The sequence below is a fragment of the Protopterus annectens genome, chromosome 3.part1 (genome assembly GCF_019279795.1).
Source record: "Protopterus annectens isolate FY-2018-M chromosome 3.part1, PAN1.0, whole genome shotgun sequence".
Lineage (NCBI taxonomy): Eukaryota > Metazoa > Chordata > Ceratodontiformes > Protopteridae > Protopterus > Protopterus annectens.
Window position 1 is genome coordinate 1,399,861,629 of NC_056732.1, and position 27,500 is coordinate 1,399,889,128.

The window sequence follows — 27,500 nt, forward strand, 5'->3', positions numbered from 1 at the left end:
CCATGTTCTCTGTGCCATGTCAGGTTTATTGCTCTTATAAGCCTGCAAGTTGATCTTTCCTGTCCCTATGCCTTCAGTTTAATTCCCTCATCAAACAAGGCTAAAATCTGTAATGCCCTGTCCCAAAAACCCTGTGTAGTTGTTATTCCCCCCAGTATGTCAGTCCACTGTTATGCCCTGCACAGTGTTACTGCATACATCCTTCTGCTCAGTTGCTGTCCATGTTGCTTCCTGCATGCTCTCAGCAGTCCTGATGTTCATTACCGGTAACCCACTGTGCTGTCAGTTTTACTGCATAGCAGTACATTCTGATATCCATGATATTCTGATTGCCTCAGTTGCTAACTGCAATGCAGTCTCCTAAAATATGGTGGCCATAGTTTTTAGTTAAGCTAAAACATTCCTTGCAGGGCAGTAATTTTGATAATGAGGTGATTTATTATGGATGCATCTGATTCACAGTTGTAGTGGACTGTGTTAGACATAGTCAGTGATACACAATGGTAGTGTCTGACAGTTCTCAGCCTGTGTGGTCATGTATGATGTGCATATGCACATGGCCACTGTGAAGCCCACTCACATTATTGTTTGCATCGTGCTACAGTTAATATGTATTTTTTGACCAAGCTGCTCATTGATGCATATTACATAATGTCCAGTAAATGAGGCTTTGTGCACCAGGCATCAGGTTACTATTTTGCTCCTGATTCAGACGTGAAAAGTGGACATGGCCTCTTCAGGCCCTGAGTTTGTCAGGTCTCCACATGGTGCTCTGACAGGCATTGTAGGAACAAACACAGTGATCACTTATAGAGGCACCATCCAGACCTTCTGAACCAGTGGGGAGAAGGGACTAGGAAGAGGGTGCCACATTATTTTCTAAGCATGGCACTCTGCATTTGTCCTAGCACCTGCTGATCTAATTGCGTTCTGCTGTCATGTATATACTTTGCACAAACTATTTGTTTTATATTTTTCAGCAGCCTAGGACATGAAGACAAACAGAATGGCCTGCTAAAGGAGGTGATACAGGAAAGTGTAATGTATTGTTGGAAGTACTGTACTATTTTAATGATGTGCAATGTGCATATTAATATTTTACATCTGTTCCTTGCTCTGTCTCATTGTTTTTACTTTGCTGTTTTGTTTTTCTACATTTATTTTTTTCCAGAACATCAGCAGTGGCACAGACTGTGCCAAGGAGGTGGCCCCCATGATCTACACTAGCCATGGTCCCTACAATTGAGTCAGTAGCATACTGCTGGCCTGCACCTCAGAAGAGATTACCCAAACCAAATCAACCTGTATAGGACTCATGAAATACCAAACTCTTTTTAGTGCTTTCATTCCAATTTTATTAAGAGTGTCTCCAGAGTTCTCAGAAGAGAGAGAAAAAGATGACTGCATGTCAAGTAACCTGGAGGGCTTGTCTGCTGGCCTGCACAGCCACTTTTCAGGAGGAGAGGTGAAGGCTCCTTGTCTGATATTGATGTAGTGGGGCCCTCCTGAATCACCTATCAAGAAGTGCAATGGATGGTGAGGTCCGAAGTGGACTAGTGGCTGAATGTCCCCATTGGCACCCAACAGCATTATCTTGTATGGTTGACTGAGCCACTCAATTTGCCACCGCAGTGCAACAGATCACCAGAGGAGGCACCACTCATCACATCAGTCATGGAGGTGGTTGGCATCTGAGTGGGTTCATTTCTGGGCTGGTCTACCAGGCCCTGGCCTCCTTACCCCTACCTGTTTGCAATAATTCAGGTCCCTATTTTTATGCTTCATTCACCATGCAATTTGCACTCCAATCCTTTGCATCAGCAGTTGTTTACCCTTCATCAGTGCATGTCTCCCAATGTTGCCACCCCTTATGAATAACTAGTTTCAGTGTTAGGCTTCATCTGAATTATATGTTTGTCAGTCTGCCCCCACTACCTCCATCATGCCTACACTTTTCCCTTTGTTATTTTCCCCCTCTTTTTTTCATTAAAAAAAACGGAGATCTGTATCCAAAAAATGCATACCACCATGTATTCTTCTTTCCTGTTGTCATTCTTTGTGCCCCTCTGCTTGCTGTTCTCCATTTCTGCCTGCACATTTAATGCACATAGTATTGGGCACACCATCCGCTTGGTGCCTTCCCTATAGCGTGGTCACTCCAGCAGGGTGGTTACTGCTGTTATGGTGGTTGTGGTGATTCATGGCATGATGGTACTATGTTGGCACTCATCCAAGCCTAATTTGAGCAGAAACACATCTGGCTAAATTCATCCTGCTATTTACCATTGCATGGTAGCATTCTCTATTTTCTTTAGTAACCCCCCCCCCCCCATAACTTAATTCTGAATGACTGGCAAGAAGTAAAAATTCTGAAATATGTTGTTGAGCATATTCATGCATTTTAGTAGATGTACTAAATCGAGCAGCAATTAAACCTGATTTTTTTATGGGAAACTGTGCAAAAGACATTTAAAAATTTCAAGAAAGTTAGTTACTAGGTTGGATAATTCATATTTATAATAGATACAGTAACTGAAAGGATGTGTAAAATAATGTACAATATTAATGATGCACATAGATCTCATTGTGAATCTTACAGCACCTATCTATTCAATGAGATATGGAAGAGAGATTTCATGGAGAAATTAACATAGCAGAACAGTATGCCATTACAAAACTAATAAGTGCTCTCTCTTTCTCTCTCTCTCTCTCTCTCTCTCTCTCTCTCTCTCTCTCTCTCTCTCTCTCTCTCTCTCTCTCTCTGTAATCTCCTTAAGAAACAATGTGGCTGAGTAGGGAGGTGGGGCTTCCTTTTTCGTTTCACATAATCAACAGAAGTAGCAGTCTGCATTAAAAAGTCTTCATATTGCGAACATAGAAACAACATATATCTGACTTGAAAATTTCAGTAAAAATACAAATTAGTGTAAAACAGTTGTAGGTATACTTTGCATATGTTGTATAATTATAAGGAATCCTGCTGTAATAGCTCATTATCTGCGCTCTCAAGATCGTCTGAAGGGTAAGTGCATCCATTTACTACAAAATGTATTTTTACTCATACTTCTGAGTTTTCAGCAAGAGTAAGAAAAGGAAACCATACAGAGTTTCCAGTTGACTAAAACAGTCTGTGTAAGACCCAAAAAAGTAGGGAAACATTTTTTCCAGAAGAATTCCATGCAGCTGAACAGTGTTACCTCATCTGCAGAATGTTTCCAAAATATTTTGCAGTAAATTATAGAATAAAGTTTATATATACAAATGTTTTAAATGTGGAAAGTGTTTACCAGGTACCATTTTTAATTATTTCTAGTTCTTTGTCATACCTCTAACCTCTGAATACTAATAATCATAGCACTTCTCTTTAAAAATCATAGCAGAGGGTCAGGAATAGGAGCACTTTCTTATTTTTCACAGTACTAGACCCTATATAGTTAGTGGCAGTGAATTTTGTATAGACTAAGCTTATGAATTTAATAAATTTTGTACTTATAAACAACTCTGACATTATGTGCATTATTAATCTTAGAGGAACACAGCTAAATCTGTTAGTCAAAATCATAGCACTATGCCTAACTCATAGCAGCTGAGATATATTCAGTGGGAATTTGAACAACAATTCCATACTTCTGCAGGGAAGTTCAGAATCTGGCCTGGTTGTTTTCAGAATCCCTGCTCTATCACCATCATATACTATGTAAGTAAAAGATGCTTAAGTACTGGGTAAAACTTTAGCCAAATACTGGCTAGCCTGCTGCATGGCAAGTTTCACAGAGGGTATCAAAAGTACACATCTGTTGTTTTGGTCAGTGTCAGGCATCTGCAAAGAGTTAATGAGAATGCTAAGCAGTGTGTGTGCTGGAAGGGGGGGGGGACAGATGTTTTTCCTATCACTTAGCATACGTGTGAATGCCTGGATAGTTTAAATGCCATGTTTTACTATGCTGATTACTATATGTGTGAGAGCAGGCTTCAGTACACCATGAAGAGTTTTGTAGCACAGCATGAACAAAAAAAAACATTTGAGTGCATACATTTTAGGGATCACTTGATGACACAGAAATATACCACAAATCCACTTATTTGGTATATGCAGGATTTTGAGTCTTTGAAGTCTAAGCATAACATACATGAGTGGAAATGCATCCAGGAAAGAGAGAGTTTGAAAGTATTATAGGTTCATAGGTAGGTACTAGGCTATCTGCCCGAAGGCATTTATAAGCCTAGCCAGAATGTGTTGGCTTTTGCTGCCCCCTTAGATTAGCTCCCTGTGCCTCTGTCCAGCAGAGACATTGAAGTGATCCCTGGGGTAAACTTTCTGTTTCCCATCCACTCGTCAAGGTTTCTCTTGAAGAGTGTTAGTGAGGAGCTCTGCCTAATGTAGATTGGAATCTTGCTCCAGAGCATGGGAAGTCTCTGGGACAGGAATGTATCCGTCCAGCGCTTCCTATTTATTGTTGTGGTGAGGTTTAGATCCCGGGAGCATGTGGCTTGAGGGGATATGGTTTTCTTTAGGTGGAGCATGTCCATTAATTCTGGGTTGGACATGGCCTTGTATGTCAGCAGAGATCACCTCTAACCACTCTACCTTCAAGAAGTCTCTTTTCTTACACCTAGCATCACAGTGGGAATGCTCTTGCTCCCACCCCACATAACTAACTCTACTTAATGTCCTTTAATATCACATCCTACTTTTAGCTACTATGCTTGTTCTCTAATTTGTATTAATGTTTTGCATTTGTTCTATTGCTAGCATGTTTTTTTTCTCTCAATGTATTAATTGTTATGACTACTATTATATATCTGATTAGTTTTACTTTATTCTGCCTACATTGCATTAATAACTTTCTGTCCCTAGACTGTCTCTGTCGAATATTATATGTACTTTTGTTTTTTTTTTGGAGCTTTTCTCCCCAGGACTCCATTGAAAACGGGTTCTTTAAGGCCCAATGGACTATCCTGGTAAACCAACTGCAATAAATAAATAAATAAATAAGTGGTATGCAACCGAGTACAACTGGAGTTTCTTCAGTCGAGCTGCATAGGGCATCTGCTTGAGGCCAGTGATCCTCTTGGTGAGGAACTTCTGTGGTCTTTCCAGTTGTTGCAGGTGTCTTGTAAGGTACATCCCAAATGGGGCATTGTACTCTATGATGGGTCTGATAAGTGGTGCATAGAGGGGCCCAATGACCTCTTTCGATCTGGATGCAAACCCTTTTGTGATTAGGTGGGCCACATAGAAGGATTTTCTAACCACTTTGGCAATGTGATTATCAAAGGATAGTTTACTATCTACTTGCGTCCCCAGATCCCTTATTACGTCTTCCGTATTTAGGGGGCTACCACCTAAGTACTGTTGTGCCATCTAGTTTCTGCATCTTTTAAACAGCAATAATCTAAATCATAATACTAAATTTAGGACAAGGGCTGTGCCAGTTTTTTCAAGTTTTGTACTAAGACCTCTTACTGTTGCCTGCAGTACCATCTAACATTTGTAAAAGTGTCACATTTATCTAAATATTGTTCCCTAGATAGTAAAATAAAAACACTTTGTATTGTTTCCTACAACCATAAAAAAGCTTAAAGTGCCTGTTTTGCCATTGTTTCCAAGTCTTGTCTTGCATGTGCATCACAGTCTAGCTATATGGATATCTTTATCTAGCAGTTCATTGCAAGTGCACATATATTTCCCTTGAGAATGGAACATTCTGTATTGCTGCACATCAGTGCTTGGCCAGCAAAGTTATCCATTGCATTGTAATGAACTGCCTTTCCCAGAAACTGAGTGCATGCTCCGAAATGAATGGAGTCTGCGGTAATCAAACCCTGGACTACAAGAATAAGCTCATTAATAGGTTATATTCATAATCCTGTGTGCTAACTACTAGACAGATGTGGAGCACTGGTGACAAAAATAACAATATAATAGAATATTGCTGCAAAGTTGTATTACTACAGTATCCAAATAATAATATCTCACAGGGTGGACATTATTGTGGAATAATGAAACACCCAGAGGTGCTGGATTATCTGATTTGACTTCCTTTCTTCTGGTAAAGCAATTAAAATATTTTTGATCCTGTTTCTAATTAACCCTAATTGTGTTTGTTATTGTTTGGATTTTATAGGATTTTCAGATGTTCCATCTTTTTTCATCAGTCTCATCCAACTCCCCCACCCATTAACTCCTGCAAACTAATTTTATAATGAATATTTGAACATCATATGAAATCACTTTAGCCGCAAACTAGATTGCATTCAACCAACCCCACTCTACTGATACCTGGGATAACATGTAAATGACAATATTCCCATAAGGGTGCCAGCATGTTAATGCAGAGACAGGGTATCTGTGTGACCAGGTGGTGATATGAGATGATTGTGCATGGGAGTAGGCGTGAGTGGCCAGTGGTCAGAATGCCTATTTCTGTGTGGGTCATGGACTATTGTGGCATAATGCTACTGGAAAGCAGCATTAATGTTTTACAAAAGTGTATTTGTATATAGATAGATAGATAGATAGATAGATAGATAGATAGATAGATAGATAGATAGATAGATAGGTAGGTAGGTAGGTAGATAGATAGATAGATAGATAGATAGATAGATAGATAGATAGATAGATAGATAGATAGATATAGATATGTTTACAGAAGGGAAAGAGGGAAGTTTAAGGCATAAAAATTCCCTGCAGTCAGGGGCAGAAGACGCAGGGCAGGACATTTTTCTCTCCCTTCCACTCCTTTCCCTTCGCTCAAAGATGGTTAAATGCTCCACCAATGGTACCTACAGAGTAAGCCAGTCAGTCAGAAGAGGTGAGGTGAAGGAAAGGCACTGATCCCTGCAGACAGTCTTCCTGGCTAAAGCGGACAATGTGCGGCTTTCTTAGCTTCAGAGAGTTGCTGGCATTTGACATTAAACCAGGGAGGTCTATGCACAGGCCATAATGAAACTCACTGTGCAACAACCTGACTCATTGTACTCAGGAAGAAGCTCACTTCTTATTAGATAGTCATCCAGGCTTCTCTCTAGCTGTTTGATATACATCGTATAATACAATGGAGTCCATTTCTGGGAACACTAGTTGTCCTGTCTTAATGTTTCTGTTTTCACAGTTCACAACTGTATAACATGACTAATCTCAATGAATCTGCAGTAGAAAGCTTCTTCAGTGATTAGCCTACCAACAGATAGCTCCTTGTCGCTGGTATATAATATCATTTGTATAATATTCATACTTTCCAGTGATATCTAAATCCAAGTCAGTTGTGTCCTGCTTGTGCCAGGTGTTCAGTATGCAAAAAAGTGTTTCACTTTTTAAAATCTGAATGATTATCTGCTTCACTCTACATTCTTCCATTTTAAGACTGGAACCACAGCTCCAGTATTAAGGTAATCCTTATGCTAGCTAAGCATACCTTTCTAATTTTTCTCTGTTTCCCTTAGATGTCTTGATTTATAGTCTGCTATGTTGTCTTCCTTTTTTTGAAATGAGCTGTGATGATATCTTAACCATCTTAATGCCATATTTAATTTTTAGTGGTGGTTTTCATTTATACTTATTAAAATAATCCGTTGTGGGTCATGATGCTGTGTTATCTTTTTGAAATTTTTACCACACAGATTTGTGTAATGAAAGTGCGTACAAGCTGAAAAAACTGACAAGGATTTCGTTGAGGTCTGCAAGTAGATTTTTCAGTACATCAGATAAATACTTTTTTGCATATGCAACTGTTTTGTCAATGTACTTTTCCTTAACTTTGGATTAGTTGTGTTCTTAATGTCACTAGACTTGCATCTACCACCAGAATAGTTTTATATTCAGGGTCAGTGTAACACATCATTGTACGTGACCTTAGATTTTATAACTTCAAAGATGTTCTCTCTTCTTCTGTACATTTGAAAAGAACAACCTTTTTCTTTAATTTCCTTAGCAGTGATATTACTAAGACTTTAAGAATACTTGCATTGCCATTGTCCATTTCAAGTACAGTACTACCTTCCTTAGCAAGTACTGACACTGTTGTGTCATACAGTGCTTTATCCTTACTTGGGTCTAGAGACACGAATTTTCATGAAAAACATGAAACCATAAAACTCTGACTTATTAAACTGTTTTTCATATCCACTAAATCTTCTCTAATTCGTCTAGTGATTTATTTACTTATTTTGACATCTTCCTCACTTATTTTTCTCAATTTCATTTGTATTGCTTGTTGTGTGACATTAAAAATGTCTGCAGCTTGAATTTGCCACTAAGTTTGAGTAGCTGCTCAGGTGCCTGTAAGAGCTGGCCTGGAAGGATGGGGGAGAGTGGCCACTGAGAGCTCGCTCATCTGGGGGTGAGGGAGTTGGCTGTAGCTTGCCATCAGGTTGACAGCTAACAGAAGCATTAGGTGTTACCTAACTGGGCCCATGCTGCAATGTTCATTATCAACAGTAAACCCAAGGGGAATTCAGTGCGCAGAGGCATGCTTCCCCTTGGTAGACAACAAGAGAAGGCTCAGAGGATCTGTGAAGGGGGATGGGTCCTCTCAAAGGAGGTAGAAAGTAGGCTGCCCTCAGAATCAGTAAGCTGCCCCACTCCCTACCACTCAGCTTTCAGTGAGGACTCTGAATCCTGAACTGGAGTGAATGGGCCATAGAGCTCATGGCCAGCCCAGGAATGCTTGGATCCTATGTCCTTAGAATGAATGGGCTGACTGAGTGTTGGAAGTATAGCCCTCAAGCAAGGTCCTGGTTGGTGTTGAAGCAAAATGTCCATAGAGGAAATCAACTAACATTCATTCTTTATCTCTTTCTAATGCGGTGATGCTTCAAATGTTCCTCCTGAATTTAGATCAAGTTTACAAGTATTTTTTTTAGAGAAATGATCTGTAATTATGTCAGTTATGGTAGTCATTCTGTGTTTTTCTCCTTCTTTTGCATCATAATGAAATCATGTACTTGGACCTCCCCCCTCTCCCATGCCAGCATACCTCTGCTACTCATATCTCTCTCTCTCTCTCTCTATATATATATATATATATATATATATATATATAAATATATATATATATATACACACACACACACACACACACACACACACACACACACACACACACATATATATATATATATATATATATATATATGTATGTTGTTCTTTCGGCTTTTCCCGGTTAGGGGTCGCCACAGTGGAACTTCGGTCCGCTAATGGTTGGCAGTAGATTTTAACAGTGCCGAGGTGCCAGCCTGACGCCCAACCTTCAACGAAGACATGCCCATTCACGCATGTCTTTCGAATGCCACTCGACCGCGGGGAGGACATTTTATATATATACATATGTGTGTATATATATACACACACACACACACACACACACACACATATATATATATATATATATATATATATATATATATATATATATATACACACACATATATTGGTCTGCTTTGATAAATGAAAACCCATAATCACAAATGTTATTTTTGCAAGACAAAAATAACAAAACTAAAAATCTTGAACCACATGCTTTTTTTCAAGGGCAAGTAAACACTTGCCCAAAACTGCACAAAACACACTGTACCATCCGAAACACAACTAGGTGAGGGGCTACTGGGGAAAAGGGCATATGTCCCCACTTTGGGCAAGTGTTTAATTGTCCTGAGGAAAAGTATGTGGTTCGGGATTTTTAATTTCGTGATTATGTTTTTTTGTTGTATCAAAGTAGACCCATATATGTATATATATATATATATATATATATATATATATATATATGTGTGTGTGTGTGTGTGTGTGTGTGTGTGTGTGTGTGTGTGTGTGCGTGCGTGTGTGTGTGTGTGTGTGTGTGTGTGTGTGTGTGTGTGTATATATATATATATATATATATATATATATATATATATACACACACACACACACACATTATATACTGTTTTTTCGTTTACTAATCATGAAAGAAAATCAATTTTTTCCTTTTACATTTGGTTTTGTTTTGTTTCAGTTTTAATAGGTTCAGAAATCGATGCATTATATGTCAGTGTTTTTCCACGGTGACAAATGGTAATAGACTTGTATATGTTTCATATACATTTCAAATACCCAGAGTAGAGATTACCACCTTAACCATATTCTGCTCTGCTGTAGGAATGTATATCTGTAGAAAACTAGAGAACTACATCTTCTCACCTCCAGTATTGCAGATCTCTGTAACTCCTCAAAACTGGATTTTTCTGGATCTTCTTTGAAATATATTTTACCACAGTTCTGCAAAACCTTGTGCCTTCTGAAGACTGACCGTTCCATGAAAGATGATTCTTTGGCAGTAATCTGCTTTAAGATACTCAGTTACTGCTTTTGTTGTGTGTTTTAGTATTCAGAATGGCTTTGCATCTGCAATAGCTGCAAATACATACCTGTTTGCATAGTATGTATGCAGATGAAGCACCTTTCTTAGAATTCCTATGAGTTGCTGAATGTTTGATGAAGCACATATGAAGCAAGCTAGCTTCCTCTGTATGCATTTAATGCACTGTGGCATAAACCTGAAAAGGAGGCTTCTGCATCAGTGTGTGCTGCATTTCAGAGAGGTGTTTCTGTTTCACAAATCAAAAGACGATCATTTTTTCTCTTATGAAAGTGTGACCATTTTCAGTGAATTTTTCATAACAATGGCTGCCTCAGCTAGTCCTTTATGGGGAGCACATGCCTGTCATACTAAGGAGTGTACAATTATGTCTAAGAGCTGCACAGCTATTTCAGGGGACAGCTACTTGGATCCTATGTGGGTCAGTTTAGGAAAGTGAGTTCCTGGAATGATATGGTAGAGATCCTTACCAGTGCCAGAGGGATGCTCTGATTTGACAATGCAGGTACTGTTATGATGACATATGGCACCAAAAGGCTGATAATCTTTCATCATGGAAAGCTGAGGCTACATTAGGATACCATTAACTCGTATGTTACTGATATGGGCGGTGCAGTGGTGCAGCGGTTAACGTTGTCGCCTCACAGCAAGAGGTTCTCTGGTTCGATTCTCGGCTGGGGTGCCTTCTGTGTGGACTTTGCATGTTCTCCCTGTGTTCGCGTGGGTTTCCTCTGGGTACTCCGGTTTCCTCCCACATTCCAAAGACATGCATCTGGAGCATTTCTCCCCGGGCCTCCACTGAAAACAGGCTCTGTGGAACCTAGTTGGACGTTCCCAGTCAACAAATGTTAAATAAATAAATGTAGCATGTATTTCTCGTTGTTATTTTTTCAAGATGCCATTTTAAAATGTGTTACTGTAATTCAGAGCATTGTCCCTAATAATTGCTGTTTCTTCTGATAGATACCAGGGCATACCAGCTTGGCTGCAATGATGGACTGAATCTGCATTGTGGTTGTTGGTGGTGGCACATATATTGCTATGGCAGTAATGCATTAGTGGGTTACTGCACGTAGCCATTCTGCCCTGAGGTTGTGAGGATCATGTCAGACTTCTGCTATCTAGCACTTAGTTGTGGGACCATAGCTTTGCACTTATATCTCATCTGCAACTGTGTTTGATTTCTAATCACTCTCCTTCTCTTTCAGCGTGAGCAGTTCAAGATGCTGGCTGTCACAGGAGGCAGAAAATGCGTGTGGCATGCCAAGGTTAGTTTGATTCATCTGTGCTGACCTATACTAATACACACACACACACACACACACACACACACACACACACACACACACACACACACACACACACACAAACACACACAGTACCATATGTAGAACATCTTCATATATAGCATCTTTCCATTGTCTCCTTCCTATAGGTCAAGAAGATCACAGTGATCCTCAATCATGTCAGCTGCTGGTCCTCTCTATTTTTGATGTGACTCTAGCTGCACTGGGTAAGAGACCTGGAAATACCCCTGATGCAAAGGGCTTAGCTCTTTCCGCAGAAGCTAGCCTAGTCTGATTACCCAGTTTGGGTCAACCAGCATGAAGATAAGTAGCCATTGTGAGGCACCTCTTGGAAAAAACTGCAAAAGTGCTCAACCAGTGACCTTCTTCTTGCATGCCACTAGGAGACAGTATGGCCACTTTCACTAGCCAGTCTGCCTTGTCTGCTGGTCCAATTAAAGTCCCTTTTGGTCAAATAACAACTAGTATGCTGCTGGTACTCCATCCTGTCCTCAGCCAGATATACCTCCTTCCTATTATGCCCCAAGCCATCCGTTGTATGTTGTTCAGTCTCAACACCATTTCTTTGCCCTTTACGTGTGTGTATCTGGCTGATATCTCTCCCTCCTAGTGTGTCCAGATCCAGTCCAGTTTGTCTGCAGTGTTTTGTGTTTGCCCCTGCTCACTGTCCTTCCCCATCTTTCCATCCCTGTTTCCCTTTCACTCTTCTCTTCCCTTCTGTCTACATTTATAAAGCAGATAACCTCTGCACTTTTAAAGTTTGTCCTGTTTGTTGCATTTACCTGTTGAGGCTACACACTCAAGTGCGCTAGCCTGTGTTACATATTTATAGCATTTTCCTGCTGTTTGTTGCAAAAAAGAAAAAAAACAAAAAAATGATCCTTGTTTCCCATCCTTCCTGACTTAGAGTATTCCAAATACAGGCTTTGCTGTATTCTGGACTTTTGGAAAGTTCCTGTTTTGCCCATTTCCTTTCTTGGATAAAGGGAGGCATTTTTGTTCACCAATGGCAGTGGGGAGCTTAGAGCAGCCTATCTATCCCTGGAGGAGTGTTCCCAGCACAAGAATCTGGTAGTCTATTGGCCGTTTTGGACCAATTTCTAGCTCTTTCAAGTCCTCCTGTATAAAACCCACTTTGGCGCGGTTTTTGCGCTTGTTACTACTCAGCCAAGCTCCTTGTGGTCCTGGAGAGTGGTGCTAGCAGCAGAGAGGCTAAAAGAGTGACTGCTAACCTGATAAAAGTGTTTTTTTCCTGCTACTACCTGGGCGACTGTCCGATCTAGCTAAACTGCAAGTATTTCTGCTTCATGAACTGTTTTAAACTGTTTAAAGTTGGTTTTGCACCTGCACTATTAAAGTTTGTCCTGTTTGTTGCATATACCTGTTGAGGCTACACACTCAAGTGCGCTAGCCTGTGTTGCATATTTATTGCATTTTCCTGCTGTTTGTTGCAAAAAAGAAAAAAACAAAAAAATCCTTGTTTCCTGTCTTTCCTGACCTAGAGTAGTCCAAATACAGACTTTGCTATATTCTGGACTTTTGGAAAGTTTCCGTGTTGCCCATTTCCTTTCTTGGATAAAGGGAGGCTTCTTTGTTCACCAGTGGCAGTGGGGAGCTTAGAGCAGCCTATCTATCCCTGGAGGAGTGTTCCCAGCACAATAATCTGGTAGTCTATTGGCCGTTTTGGACCAATTTCTAGCTCTTTCAAGTCCCCCTGTATAAAACCCGCTTTGGCGCGGTTTTTGCGCTTGTTACTACTCAGCCAAGCTCCACGTGGTCCTGCACAGTGGTGCTAGCTGCAGAGAGGCTAAAAGAGTGACTGCTAACCTGATAAATTGTTTTTTTTTCTGCTACTACCTAGGTGACTGTCCAATCTACCTAAACTGCAAGTATTTCTGCTTCTTGAACTGTTTTAAACTGTTTAAAGTTGTTTTTGCACCTGCACTTTTAAAGTTTGTCCTGTTTGTTGCATTTACCTGTTGAGGCTACACACTCAAGTGCGCTAGCCTGTGTTACATATTTAAGATACTCAGTTACTGCTTTTGTTGTGTGTTTTAGTATTCAGAATGGCTTTGCATCTGCAATAGCTGCAAATACATACCTGTTTGCATAGTATGTATGCAGATGAATCACCTTTCTTAGAATTCCTATGAGTTGCTGAATGTTTGATGAAGCACATATGAAGCAAGCTAGCTTCCTCTGTATGCATTTAATGCACTGTGGCATAAACCTGAAAAGGAGGCTTCTGCATCAGTGTGTGCTGCATTTCAGAGAGGTGTTTCTGTTTCACAAATCAAAAGACGATCATTTTTTCTCTTATGAAAGTGTGACCATTTTCAGTGAATTTTTCATAACAATGGCTGCCTCAGCTAGTCCTTTATGGGGAGCACATGCCTGTCATTCTAAGGAGTGTACAATTATGTCTAAGAGCTGCACAGCTATTTCAGGGGACAGCTACTTGGATCCTATGTGGGTCAGTTTAGGAAAGTGAGTTCCTGGAATGATATGGTAGAGATCCTTACCAGTGCCAGAGGGATGCTCTGATTTGACAATGCAGGTACTGTTATGATGACATATGGCACCAAAAGGCTGATAATCTTTCATCATGGAAAGCTGAGGCTACATTAGGATGCCATTAACTCGTATGTTACTGATATGGGCGGTGCAGTGGTGCAGCGGTTAACGTTGTCGCCTCACAGCAAGAGGTTCTCTGGTTCGATTCTCGGCTGGGGTGCCTTCTGTGTGGACTTTGCATGTTCTCCCTGTGTTCGCGTGGGTTTCCTCCGGGTACTCCAGTTTCCTCCCACATTCCAAAGACATGCATCTGGAGCATTTCTCCCCGGGCCTCCACTGAAAACAGGCTCTGTGGAACCTAGTCGGACATTCCCAGTCAACAAATGTTAAATAAATAAATTAAATAAATAAATGTAGCATGTATTTCTCGTTGTTATTTTTTCAAGATGCCATTTTAAAATGTGTTACTGTAATTCAGAGCATTGTCCCTAATAATTGCTGTTTCTTCTGATAGATACCAGGGCATACCAGCTTGGCTGCAATGATGGACTGAATCTGCATTGTGGTTGTTGGTGGTGGCACATATATTGCTATGGCAGTAATGCATTAGTGGGTTACTGCACGTAGCCATTCTGCCCTGAGGTTGTGAGGATCATGTCAGACTTCTGCTATCTAGCACTTAGTTGTGGGACCATAGCTTTGCACTTATATCTCATCTGCAACTGTGTTTGATTTCTAATCACTCTCCTTCTCGTTCAGCGTGAGCAGTTCAAGATGCTGGCTGTCACAGGAGGCAGAAAATGCGTGTGGCATGCCAAGGTTAGTTTGATTCATCTGTGCTGACCTATACTAATATGCACACACACACACACACACACACACACACACACACACACACACACACACACACACACAAACACACACAGTACCTACCATATGTAGAACATCTTCATATATAGCATCTTTCCATTGTCTCCTTCCTATAGGTCAAGAAGATCACAGTGATCCTCAATCATGTCAGCTGCTGGTCCTCTCTATTTTTGATGTGACTCTAGCTGCACTGGGTAAGAGACCTGGAAATACCCCTGATGCAAAGGGCTTAGCCCTTTCCGCAGAAGCTAGCCTAGTCTGATTACCCAGTCTGGGTCAACCAGCATGAAGATAAGTAGCCATTGTGAGGCACCTCTTGGAAAAAACTGCAAAAGTGCTCAACCAGTGACCTTCTTCTTGCATGCCACTAGGAGACAGTATGGCCACTTTCACTAGCCAGTCTGCCTTGTCTGCTGGTCCAATTAAAGTCCCTTTTGGTCAAATAACAACTAGTATGCTGCTGGTACTCCATCCTGTCCTCAGCCAGATATACCTCCTTCCTATTATGCCCCAAGCCATCCGTTGTATGTTGTTCAGTCTCAACACCATTTCTTTGCCCTTTACGTGTGTGTATCTGGCTGATATCTCTCCCTCCTATTGTGTCCAGATCCAGTCCTGTTTGCCTGCAGTGTTTTGTGTTTGCCTCTGCTCACTGTCCTTCCCCATCTTTCCATCCCTGTTTCCCTTTCACTCTTCTCTTCCCTTCTGTCTACATTTATAAAGCAGATAACCTCTGCACTTTTAAAGTTTGTCCTGTTTGTTGCATTTACCTGTTGAGGCTACACACTCAAGTGCGCTAGCCTGTGTTACATATTTATAGCATTTTCCTGCTGTTTGTTGCAAAAAAGAAAAAAACAAAAGAATGATCCTTGTTTCCCATCTTTCCTGACTTAGAGTAGTCCAAATACAGGTTTTGCTGTATTCTGGACTTTTGGAAAGTTCCTGTTTTGCCCATTTCCTTTCTTGGATAAAGGGAGGCATCTTTGTTCACCAATGGCAGTGGGGAGCTTAGAGCAGCCTATCTATCCCTGGAGGAGTGTTCCCAGCACAAGAATCTGGTAGTCTATTGGCCGTTTTGGACCAATTTCTAGCTCTTTCAAGTCCTCCTGTATAAAACCCACTTTGGCGCGTTTTTTGCGCTTGTTACAACTCAGTCAAGCTCCTCGTGGTCCTGGAGAGTGGTGCTAGCAGCAGAGAGGCTAAAAGAGTGACTGCTAACCTGATAAAAGTGTTTTTTTTCCTGCTACTACCTGGGCGACTGTCCGATCTAGCTAAACTGCAAGTATTTCTGCTTCTTGAACTGTTTTAAACTGTTTAAAGTTGTTTTTGCACCTGCACTATTAAAGTTTGTCCTGCTTGTTGCATATACCTGTTGAGGCTACACACTCAAGTGCGCTAGCCTGTGTTGCATATTTATTGCATTTTCCTGCTGTTTGTTGCAAAAAAGAAAAAAAACAAAAAAAATCCTTGTTTCCTGTCTTTCCTGACCTAGAGTAGTCCAAATACAGGCTTTGCTATATTCTGGACTTTTGGAAAGTTTCCGTGTTGCCCATTTCCTTTCTTGGATAAAGGGAGGCTTCTTTGTTCACCAGTGGCAGTGGGGAGCTTAGAGCAGCCTATCTATCCCTGGAGGAGTGTTCCCAGCACAAGAATCTGGTAGTCTATTGGCCGTTTTGGACCAATTTCTAGCTCTTTCAAGTCCCCCTGTATAAAACCCGCTTTGGCGCGGTTTTTGTGCTTGTTACTACTCAGCCAAGCTCCACGTGGTCCTGCACAGTGGTGCTAGCTGCAGAGAGGCTAAAAGAGTGACTGCTAACCTGATAAATAGTTTTTTTTCTGCTACTACCTGGGTGACTGTCCAATCTACCTAAACTGCAAGTATTTCTGCTTCTTGAACTGTTTTAAACTGTTTAAAGTTGTTTTTGCACCTGTACTTTTAAAGTTTGTCCTGTTTGTTGCATTTACCTGTTGAGGCTACACACTCAAGTGCGCTAGCCTGTGTTACATATTTATTGCATTTTCCTGCTGTTTGTTGCAAAAAAGAAAAAATATATATCATTGTTTCCCATCTTTCCTGACCTAGAGTAGTCCAAATACAGGTTTTGCTGTACTCTGGACTTTTGGAAAGTTCCCGTGTTGCCCATTTCCTTTCTTGGATAAAGGGAGGCTTCTTTGTTCACCAGTGGCAGTGGGGAGCTTAGAGCAGCCTATCTATCCCTGGAGGAGTGTTCCCAGCACAAGAATCTGGTAGTCTATTGGCCATTTTGGGCCAATTTCTAGCTCTTTCAAGTCCCCCTGTATAAAACCCGCTTTGGCGTGGCTTTGCGCGATTTTGCACATAGCGCAGCATCGGGCAACTCCGCTTAATTGGGTTTAAACCATTCTCAGCTCCACAAAGTCTGCTCTTCACTTTTTCCTTAGAACTGATCTAGTTCTCATAATAAACACCCTATTCCTACTCTAAATCCTGGCACTTGCTCACTAAAGCAATTATATTAGTCAGCACAAAAAATTAAAAGCACTTCACCCTCACAAACTCCCCTTGAGTACCTTGTTCCCCATTGGCCCTTTTTTTCAATTATAAAGGAATTCTCAATACTATTCTAGCATTTCCAAAGGTCAGTTGTCAATCTCCTCTCCGGTCCAGCTGGTGAATCTGGGAATCCTGAGGCAATGTTACAACTGTCTCATGTACACAGACAACCCTCTCCTCCTCCCAACAAATTCCAACACATGTGAGAGATGCAACCATATAGCCAAACTGGAGGCTAAGCTCTCTCAACTCAGTACTGGCGTAACCAGCCAGGAGGAGAAGGAAACCACACTCACTACAATTCCAGTCTCACATAGACCTACCATGACAGCAAACCAAACACATAAACACACAAAAACATACTCAGAGGCTCTAAATAAAAACCTGCCTAAGCAGCAGAGACCTCCAAAGCAGACACCCAAGCAACCGCTACCCCAAAACAAAACATGTGCAACACATAGCTCACAAAGCCAGTGTGCCGAACAGTCACAGCCCTTAAGGCTAAACAACACACCTGATACACTTGTAATAGGTGACTCTATCATCAGGCACACTGACGTCCCTCTCATCAGGCTGAACAAGGAGAAGGTCATGGTGAATTGCCTGTTGGGCGCTAGGATCTGCCACATAACTCCAAGGCAATTACAAATATGACCTGAGACGTGCCTCCCTGGACTACATGAAAAGAGACATAGAGGAGCTCTCTGAGCATGTAGCCCAGGCCGGTATGACCCTGACCTTGAGTAGCATCTTACCATCACCAAGAATGATGCCACAATATGAAGACAAGATGATCAATTTCAACAATTGGCTTAAGTATTCGTGTCATTCAAAGGGGATCTAATGCCTGTCAGCCTGGGATGACATGCTCGACAAGCCACGATGCTTCGCTAGGGACGGCTTGCACCTGTCACCTCTGGGCTTTCGGATATTGGCAAAGGCTCTTGCCACCCCCATAGTGCCTTTTTTGAGCAAGGCTCAAAAGACAAACCCATCTTCATAGGTATCACAAGGGATAAGAAACTAAGAGTAATGCTACTCAACGCCAGAAGTCTAAACCTCAAGATGCATGCACTCAAAACTCTCCTTAGCATGGAGAACATCGATATCTGTGCAGTAACAGAAACCTGGTTCAAGGCTCCCGAGAGCACCCCAGCACAACTAGGTTATACCTCATACCATGCTTTTCGGCCCCAAAACTTGGACCGAACAACAAAAGGAGGGGGAGTATCAATATTCGTCAAAGATACCCACACCTCCAGGTTGGTGGCACAGCAGGAAGCATCAGAGACTATCCATGTGCAACTAACAGTGGGTAAAACTGCCTTCCAGTTTATAGCCTGCTACAGACCACCCTCCCAAACCCAGGAACCCCACTCGGCCTTCCTGAGAACACTGGAAAATATGAAGGTCTCTCCAAACACCATTATATTGGGCGACTTCAATACCCAAACATAGACTGGGAGCATTACTCTAGATGCAACACCCTAGCCCAAAGGTTCCTAGAATTTATAAACTCAAATGCTATGGAACAACTTGTTACCACTCCCACAAGAGGGGAAAACATACTGGACCTGATCATCACCAACATGGGGGCTCTATGCTCCAGACCAGAAGTGTATCCCTCACTGGTAAGATCAGACCATAAACTAATCTCACTGGATATTCACATCCCGACCCCACCCCCTGCCCAGAAAACCACAGTGAAAAACTTCTCTAAAGCAAATTTCACACTCCTCAAAACCGAGGTGGAATCCTTCAAAGTCTCCGGGCCTGTGGAAAATACAGCCCAGACCGCAGAATCCTTTATAAATGCATTCTATGAACACCTTCAGGAATGCATGGATCATGCAATCCCAAATAAAACCAAGACCCAATCCTCCAAAGGCAGGCATCCTGTCTGGTGGACCCCAGCCATAAACAAACTATACAATAGAAGGAAGAAGCTACTACATGATAGAGCAAAATCCCAAATAGGGAAGGCATCTCTGATCAGTATTAGCAAAAAACTACGGGCACTCATAAAATCGTCTAAGGCCAGCTTCGAGAGAAAAATTGCACAGGACACTAAGTATAATCACAAGGCTTTCTTTAGTTATGTTAGGAACCTGGGTGGGAATTCCCAGATATGCTCAGAATTAGTCCAAAATGACAAAAAATACACCAAACCCACAGACATTGCCAACATCCTAGCTGACAGGTTCAGCACAAACTTCTCCCCCCCCCCACCAAAAGGGCAAATATCTATCCCAGCAGAGTGCTGCCCCCCTGACATCTCAGATGCTCAGGTAAGAGCCGCCCTTTCCAAAGCAAAAAACACAGCATCAATGGGACCAGACGGTGTCCTGGGCTGCATCCTACATGAACTCCAAGAAGAGTTAAACCAAACATAAAACTACTGTTCAATCTCAGCCTTACTACAGGATATGTACCCAAAGAGTGGCGTACAGCAACAGTGGTCCCTCTCCACAAAGGTGGTGCCTCAACGGATCCTGGAAACTATCGCCCCATAAGCCTGACTAGCTTGGTCTGCAAAGCTATGGAAAGGATCATCATGGACCTTATAAATAAAGATATTGGGGACCTACAGACACTAGATCCTACCCAGTTAGGCTTTGTTAAGGGCAGATCCTGCCTCTTAAGCCTGGTCAATTTCTTTGAAACAGTCACCGAGGCCATTGACGAGGGGAAGGTGGTCCACACAGCCTACCTGGACCTCGCAAAAGCCTTCAATACAATACCCCACTCAGGCATTATAGATAAGCTCACCAGCTTAAATATAAACCCCTATGTCACTAGATGGGTTGCAAACTGGCTCAAGGACAGAACCCACATGGTTAGAATTGCTGGAGCCATGTTAGACTCCAAACCAGTTACAAGTGGCATCCCACAAGGCTCAGTCCTGGGACTTCTCTTGTTCGGTATATATTTCTCGGAGGTACAGGCCAACACGGAAGGACTGTGACTGACCAAGTTCACAGATGACTGCAAACTAGGTGCCATAATCGACTCTCCAGCCGACACAAGCATCCTACAAAAGGGCCTCATAGAAACAGACAACTGGTGCCAAAGCCATGGCCTCAAGCTAAACGCCAAAAAGTGTATCGTCATCCCCTTTGGCAAAAACAAAGTGCACACAAATTACCACATAGGTGGTAATCCATTAAGTACGGAAGAAGTAATTAGGGACCTGGGGACCCAAGTTGATAACAATCTCTCATTTGAAAACCACGTGGCCAAAGTGGTTAGAAAAACATTTTATATAGCCCACCTAATCATGAAGGTATTCACATCTAGATCAGGGGAGGTCATCGTGCCTCTTTACTCATCCCTCATCAGGCCCATAATTGAGTACAATGCCCCTTTTGGGATGTACCTTACCAGACACCTGCAGCAACTGGAAAGACCCCAAAAGTACCTCACCAAGAGGATCAAAGGGCTCAAACAGATGCCATATGCTGCCGGTTAAAGAAACTCCAGCTCTACTCAGTGGCATACCGCCTGCTCAAAGGCGATCTGTGCCTGACGTATAAAGCCATGTCCAACCCGGAATTAATGGACATGCTGCACCTCAGAAAATCCAAATCCCATCGAGCTATGCGCTCGAGAGACTTGAACTTCAGCACTGAAATAAATAGGACATGCTGGAGGGACAGATTCATAACCCAGAGGCTCCCTTCACTCTGGAATAGAATCCCAGTCCAGGTTAGGCAGAGTCCCTCATTGACTCTCTTCAAGAGGAATCTTGATGAGTGGATCGGAGATCGTAGGTTTACCCCGGGTATCATTTCTGTGTCACTGTTAGACAGAGGCACAGTATACTAACCTCAAAAAAGGGCATAGCAAAATAAATTTAAAATGGGTGGTGAAAGCCAAACACACTCTGGCTAGGCTTATAAATGCCCTAGGGCAGATAGCCTAGTATGAATCTATGAACCTAACAAAAATGGGCCCTACCTTCCACCCGCTCTTTCCTATCTCCTTCATTTTTGTCTATTATTCTGCCTGCCATAATCTTCCATTTATTATTTATTATACTATCTTTTCCTTTATTGAGGCCATTAAGTATCCAGCATCTTGGACTGCAGATATTTACACTCTGCTAAAGGAACTTGATATATGTTGCTTCCTGGCACCTCCCCACAAAGTGCTACATCACACCCAGGCAGCTATGCTACTACACAATTAATGCCTTTCCAGATTAGCATAAGCTGGCACATGACCACTGCAGACAACTAAACATATGTGAAAGAGCTCAGGTGTAGTCATCTTGCAGTTGCACAGACTTGCTCCATTTCCCTTGTCTGAATGAGGCTGTCTGCTATGATGGGCACTGTAGTAACATTTAAGTGCTTAAGTGTGCTTATCTCATCTGTGTATTGAAAATGTGAGGTTCAGCCATTGCTCAGGTGTGTAGCATTTCTTTGAATTCCTGCCCTAGTTTGTCAATTGTGGACCTAGTCAATAAATAGCCATGTCTTTGTCAAAATGAAGAAAACCTGGTATATTGCAGAGATATTCTGTAAACACTTTGTGTTATCAAGAGTTTTCTTTTACTTTGTATGCTTTTGTTCTTATATTCTTTATAACAAGAGCAAAGATAGTAAATAAAATATGTACATAATGTGTGATTCTATTTTTATTTCATAAGTATTGCACTTATCTGATGGAATCGACTTTATCTTGAGAACCAGTTGATCTGCCAAATGCCTTTAGTGCGAACACAATTCCCATCAATAAATATATCTGAAAATAACTTTTGAAGATCATTGAGGTTACACGTTTCTCCACTGTTGTGTGAAGGTGAAATTAGTATAAAAGTTGAGGAGTGGGGTCTCTCCATACATTGGTGGTTTGCTTGTGTCTTTCGGCTTTTCCCGGTTAGGGGTCGCCACAGCGGAACTCCAGTCCGCTAATAATTGGCAGCTGACGCACAACCTTCAACGAAGGTACGCCCATTCACGCATGTCTCCATGCATAAGATGCTCTAACTGAGAATCGAACCGGACAGCGTCTTACTGTGAGGCGATAATGCTACCGCAGCACCACCACCGCGGTTTCTCTCCATGCATTGGTGGTGCAGAGGGAAAATCACCTTGCGAAAAAGCCTTGTATGTCTTTCCTTGGATGAAGTTTATTTGTGCAAATAGTATTTAGACTAAAGGCATTCAGCAGATTGCATGACTCCCTTTATTCCTTCCCTGGATTCAATCCATAGTCAGCTTCACAAAGGTGTGTACTTGTGCTTTTTAATAATAATTAATCAGCAATGTTCCCAAGTCTACTATTAACATTTACTGCTACTACTATTAACTGTGTCACCAGTATTCCTTTGTTGTAATGTCTATTCACTCAATATTTAATTTTGTCTATGAGTGGAAGAAGTAAGCACAGGCAGCAAGTGTACCTAAGAAGCAGCGTAATGGTTCTTGTACTACAATGTAACATCAAGCTTCACTTACGACCTGTAAATCTGATGTAAAACTGAGCTTAAATAACTAAAAAAAAAAAAAAAAAAACTAAAAAAAAAAATGCTTTTTCACAGGCAATACAGCCACCACCCCCTCCACCCCCACACACACATTATTGCTTAATGGAAACAAATCTGTTTTTGTATAAGTTTAGAAAACAAGCTTGACACTTATCATGAAATGAGTTCCTAAATCCTACAGTATAAGTTACTTCAGAATCATTTCAAGTAGACCCTAAAATTCTATTTGCCTGTTTCTTTTTCAAGTATAGTTTTCAGTTTGGATTACCTTATAGGTTCATAGGTTCATAGGTTTATACTAGGCTATCTGCCCTAAGGCATTTATAAGCCTAGCCCAAATTATTGTGGCTTACGCCACCCCTTATATGAAAAAATACTGTGCCCATTAGTTTGTTGTGCCTCTGTCCAGCAGTGACACAGAGATGATTCCTGGGGTAAACCTACGATCTCCCATCCACAGGTCTAGATTTCTCTTGAACAGAGTCAGCGAGGTGCTCTGCCTCACATGGACCGGGATTTTATTCCACAGCATAGGGAGTCTCTGAGTGATAAATCTATCCCTCCAGCACGTCCTATTTATATCCGTGCTAAGGTTTAAGTCGCTTGCTCTAGTGGTTTTGGTGGATTTGGATTTTTGAGGTGGAGCATGTCCATTAATTCCGGGTTGGACATGGCCTTGTATGTCAGGCACATGTCACCTCTGAGCAGGCGGTATGCGACTGAATAGAGCTGGAGTTTCTTCAATCTGGCAGCATATAACAGATTTTGGAGTCCCTTTATCCTTTTGGTGAGGAACTTTTGGGGTCTCTCCAATTGCTGCAGATGTCGGGTGAGATACATCCCGAATGGGGCATTGTACTCGATCATTGGTCTGATAAGTGAAGAGTACAGGGGAACAATGACCTCACTAGATCTGGATGTGAATCCTTCATGATCAGGTGGGCAATGTAGAAGGTCTTTCTAACCACTTTAGCAATGTGAGTGTCAAAGAAAGGCCACTGTCAACCTGGGTCCCCAGGTCCCTGATAACCTCTTCTGTGCTTAGTGGATTGCCACCTATATGGTAGCTTGGGGTTACCTTGTTTTTCCGAAGGGTATGACTATACATTTTTGGCGTTTAACTTCAGGCCATGGCTCTGGCACCAGCTATCTGTTTCCGTGAGTCCCTTCTGAAGGATATCCGTGTCCGATGCACTTTCCACTATGGCCCAGTTTGCAGTCATCTGGAATCTTTGTCAGCCAAAGTCCTCCCATGTTGGCCTGTACTTCTGAGAAGTAGATGCCAAACAATAGCGGGCCAAGGACCGAGCCCTGTGGGACACCACTTGTGACCAGCTTGGAGTCTGACACAGCGCCAGCAACTCTAACCCTGTCGGTTCTGTCCTTAAGCCAGTTTGCAACCCATCTTGTGACATATGGGTTTACATTTAAGCTGGTAAGTTTTTCTACAATACCAGAGTGGGGTATTGTGTCGAAAGCCTTTGCAAGGTCAAGGTAGGCTGTATGGACTGCCTTTCCCTCATCAATGGCCTTGGTGACTGTTTCGAAGAAGTCAACCAAGTTCAAAAGGCATGATCTTCCCTTGACAAAGCCAAACTGGGTCGGGTCCAATGTCTGCAAGTCCCCTATATCTTTGTTTATGAGCTCCATTATGATCCTCTCCATAGCTTTGCAGACTAGACTTGTTAAGCTTATGGGGCGGTAATTACCAGGGTCCGTAGAGGCACCGCCTTTGTGGAGTGGGACCACAATTGCCGTACGCCACTCCTTGGGCACGTATCCTGTGGTAAGGCTGAGATTAAACAGCTGCCTTATGTGCGGTACATTTATTTCAAAGGGATATAGTAATTGTATACTTTGTCAAATAAGATAGTATGCAAGCTATGTAAATTTTTATATTCACATTCATCTCAAAGGGATGTGACACTTTTGTGTATTTTTTAAATAGACTGTAGTATGCAAATTGTTTTATGAATGGGCTGCTTTATGTTCGGTCACTTTTTTCTCGAGTTCTGAGGTCATTATTGTTTTTGTTTTCTTATAGCATTGACTAATTTTGGGGGGTATGGTTTGGTAGTTTGGTTTGAGCTATGCTTTTATTTTATAGTTTTATTGGTTATTTATGTATTTGGGAAGGTTTGTTTTACCAGTAACGCTACTTTTCAACTTGTTCTAATTTATTTTATATTGTCTATAATAGTAATGTGCTACATTTCATTTATACATTTTAGGAAGAATTTTTATGGAATTTTCATTTAGAGTAAATGCTGCTTCATTACAGTGTTTGATGATGCAGGTGGAATAATGATAAAAGCTTCCTGGTGCTCAGAGGTCTGTGATACTAGAGATTATTTTTTTTTTTTCAAAACAGGTTTATTGTTTTAACATATAAGAGAAATATCATAACAATTTTATACAAGTAATTAAAAATAGGTATTATTATAATATTCAACAAAACAACTAAAGTATTTACAAAGACATCCACTACAATCAGATCAATTAATTAAACTAAAATACCATGTTATTGAAATTAAAATTTTTTTAACAAATTTTGTAAATTATCCCATACAATATAATAAGATGTTTTTCTATTTGTTCTTGTCCTAATTGTGTTTATTTCCATATGGCACACTATATTCATAACATTTTTAAATTCATTGAACGAAGGAGGTGTATCTGAAATCCAATTTCTAGTTATTATTTTCCTAGCCACTGCTAGAATAGACCATAACAAGGGAGGCTTAACCTTTTTAACACTTTGAGGTACAGGTGTGTTGAATAATATAAGAGATTTAGAAATAATTAAATTATCTCTAAAAGAGCCTGCAAAAATTCATTAATTGACTTCCAGTATTCTTTCAATTTTATACACATAAAACATATGAGCCCAGTCAGCATTAATTTCTACATTACATCTCTTACATAAATTATCTTTATTATTTATTTTATTCATCATCAAAGGTGTATAAAAGATCTATGTAAAATTTCCATGTATAAAGTCTCCAGACAATGGAAGACGTAGTTCTATAAGCAGATTCCAATATATATTGTTTATCTTGTTGATTTGGTGGGTCCCCATTAATAGAAGTGAAATAATTCCAGTATGAATCTACACTGTAAAAAGTTTCTTGTCTGATAATTTTATGTATGTATGAAAGTTTACCTTTATCAGAAAAGTTATGTTGTAAATTTAATATCAAGTAATCAATCAGTGTTGGAATAGATTCTTTAACTGTTATAGACATTAGATCTATTTTATTAATGAGATGTTGTCTAAAGGTCTGAACCTCTAACCAGCAAGTTTCTCTTAGATCAAATTCTTGTTTTAAGAAATCTAGATTTTTAACTTTATTATCAGATATCAACTGATACCAGTACTTTAGATCATTATCTATAGTTAAATGAGTTCCTTCAGAAGTAGATGACAAAAGCATACCCTGAGTATACATTATAGGAATACAATAAAATTCCATTCCCTATACTTAGGGTGCATGAATATAAAGTTACGATAACTAATAATAATATTTAATGGGTAACAAACCATATGTTTAGGTGTAATAGGTGAAGTACAAAATTCCTTTAGTAACCATAACATGGAGTTATTTACAATCATATTTTTATGTGTTAAGGAGATTTTCATGAAGTGCATACTAATTAGCTCCCAATAATCTTTCCATTTTGTGACATATGACTGATCTATTAATAAAGTAATAACTTTTACAATAGAAGAGATAGTATATAAATTAAAGTCTGGAAAAGAAATACCCCTTGAGACCAGCTATTAGTATGTTTCTTTAATGCAATCCTAGGTCTATTAGGTGCCCATAGGAAATTTAACATTAGTGTATTCAGTTTCTTGATAATTATTTTTGTAGGTAGAAGTATTATTGATTGTATTAAGTATAAAATCTTGGGGAATATTATCATTTTAATAATTGTAAGTCTCTCCTCCATAGTAAAAACATATTATTCCAGGTATTAAAAGATTTTGTATATTAAGAAAACAGGTATTATAATTATTATACATAATAGATTTAATATCTTTAGATAGTATTATACCTAAATAAGTTATCTGACCTGAATTGGGTACATATTTAGTAAAATCACTAATGAGAATATTTTTTCGTGTATATATAGGTAGTATTTTAGTTTTTCTTCATTGAATATTAAACCAGAAATACTTTTAAAATTCATCATTTTATCAAATAGAGACTGCATAGAAGAATTAGATCCTGCTGATGTAATTAGAACATCATCTGCAAAAGTTGAATTTTGGATGTTGTATTTTCATCTATTTCAAAACCCTCTATGTCAGTACTGTTTCTGATCAAATTAGCCCAAGGCTCCATTACTAAAGTGAATAATAGTGGAGAAAGTGGACATCCTTGTTTTGTACCTTTAAGAATGGGTATTTTTGTGAAACATAT

At 40.5% G+C, this 27,500-nt stretch overlaps 1 protein-coding gene across 6 annotated transcripts in view; it reads left to right on the forward strand.

Moving 5' to 3' along the window:
- LOC122798488 (alanine aminotransferase 2-like) overlaps positions 1-27,500 on the forward strand; it is a 1,719,357-nt gene that overhangs the window by 255,533 nt on the left and 1,436,324 nt on the right. For 2 of the 6 annotated variants that reach the window (XM_044067465.1, XM_044067466.1), the window contains exon 1: positions 2,834-3,022. The exons of the other annotated variants lie outside the window; for them this stretch is intronic. The gene's annotated coding sequence lies outside the window, so the exon portion shown is untranslated. Of the gene's footprint in view, positions 1-2,833; positions 3,023-27,500 lie in introns of those variants that run through there. 6 annotated transcript variants of the gene reach the window in all.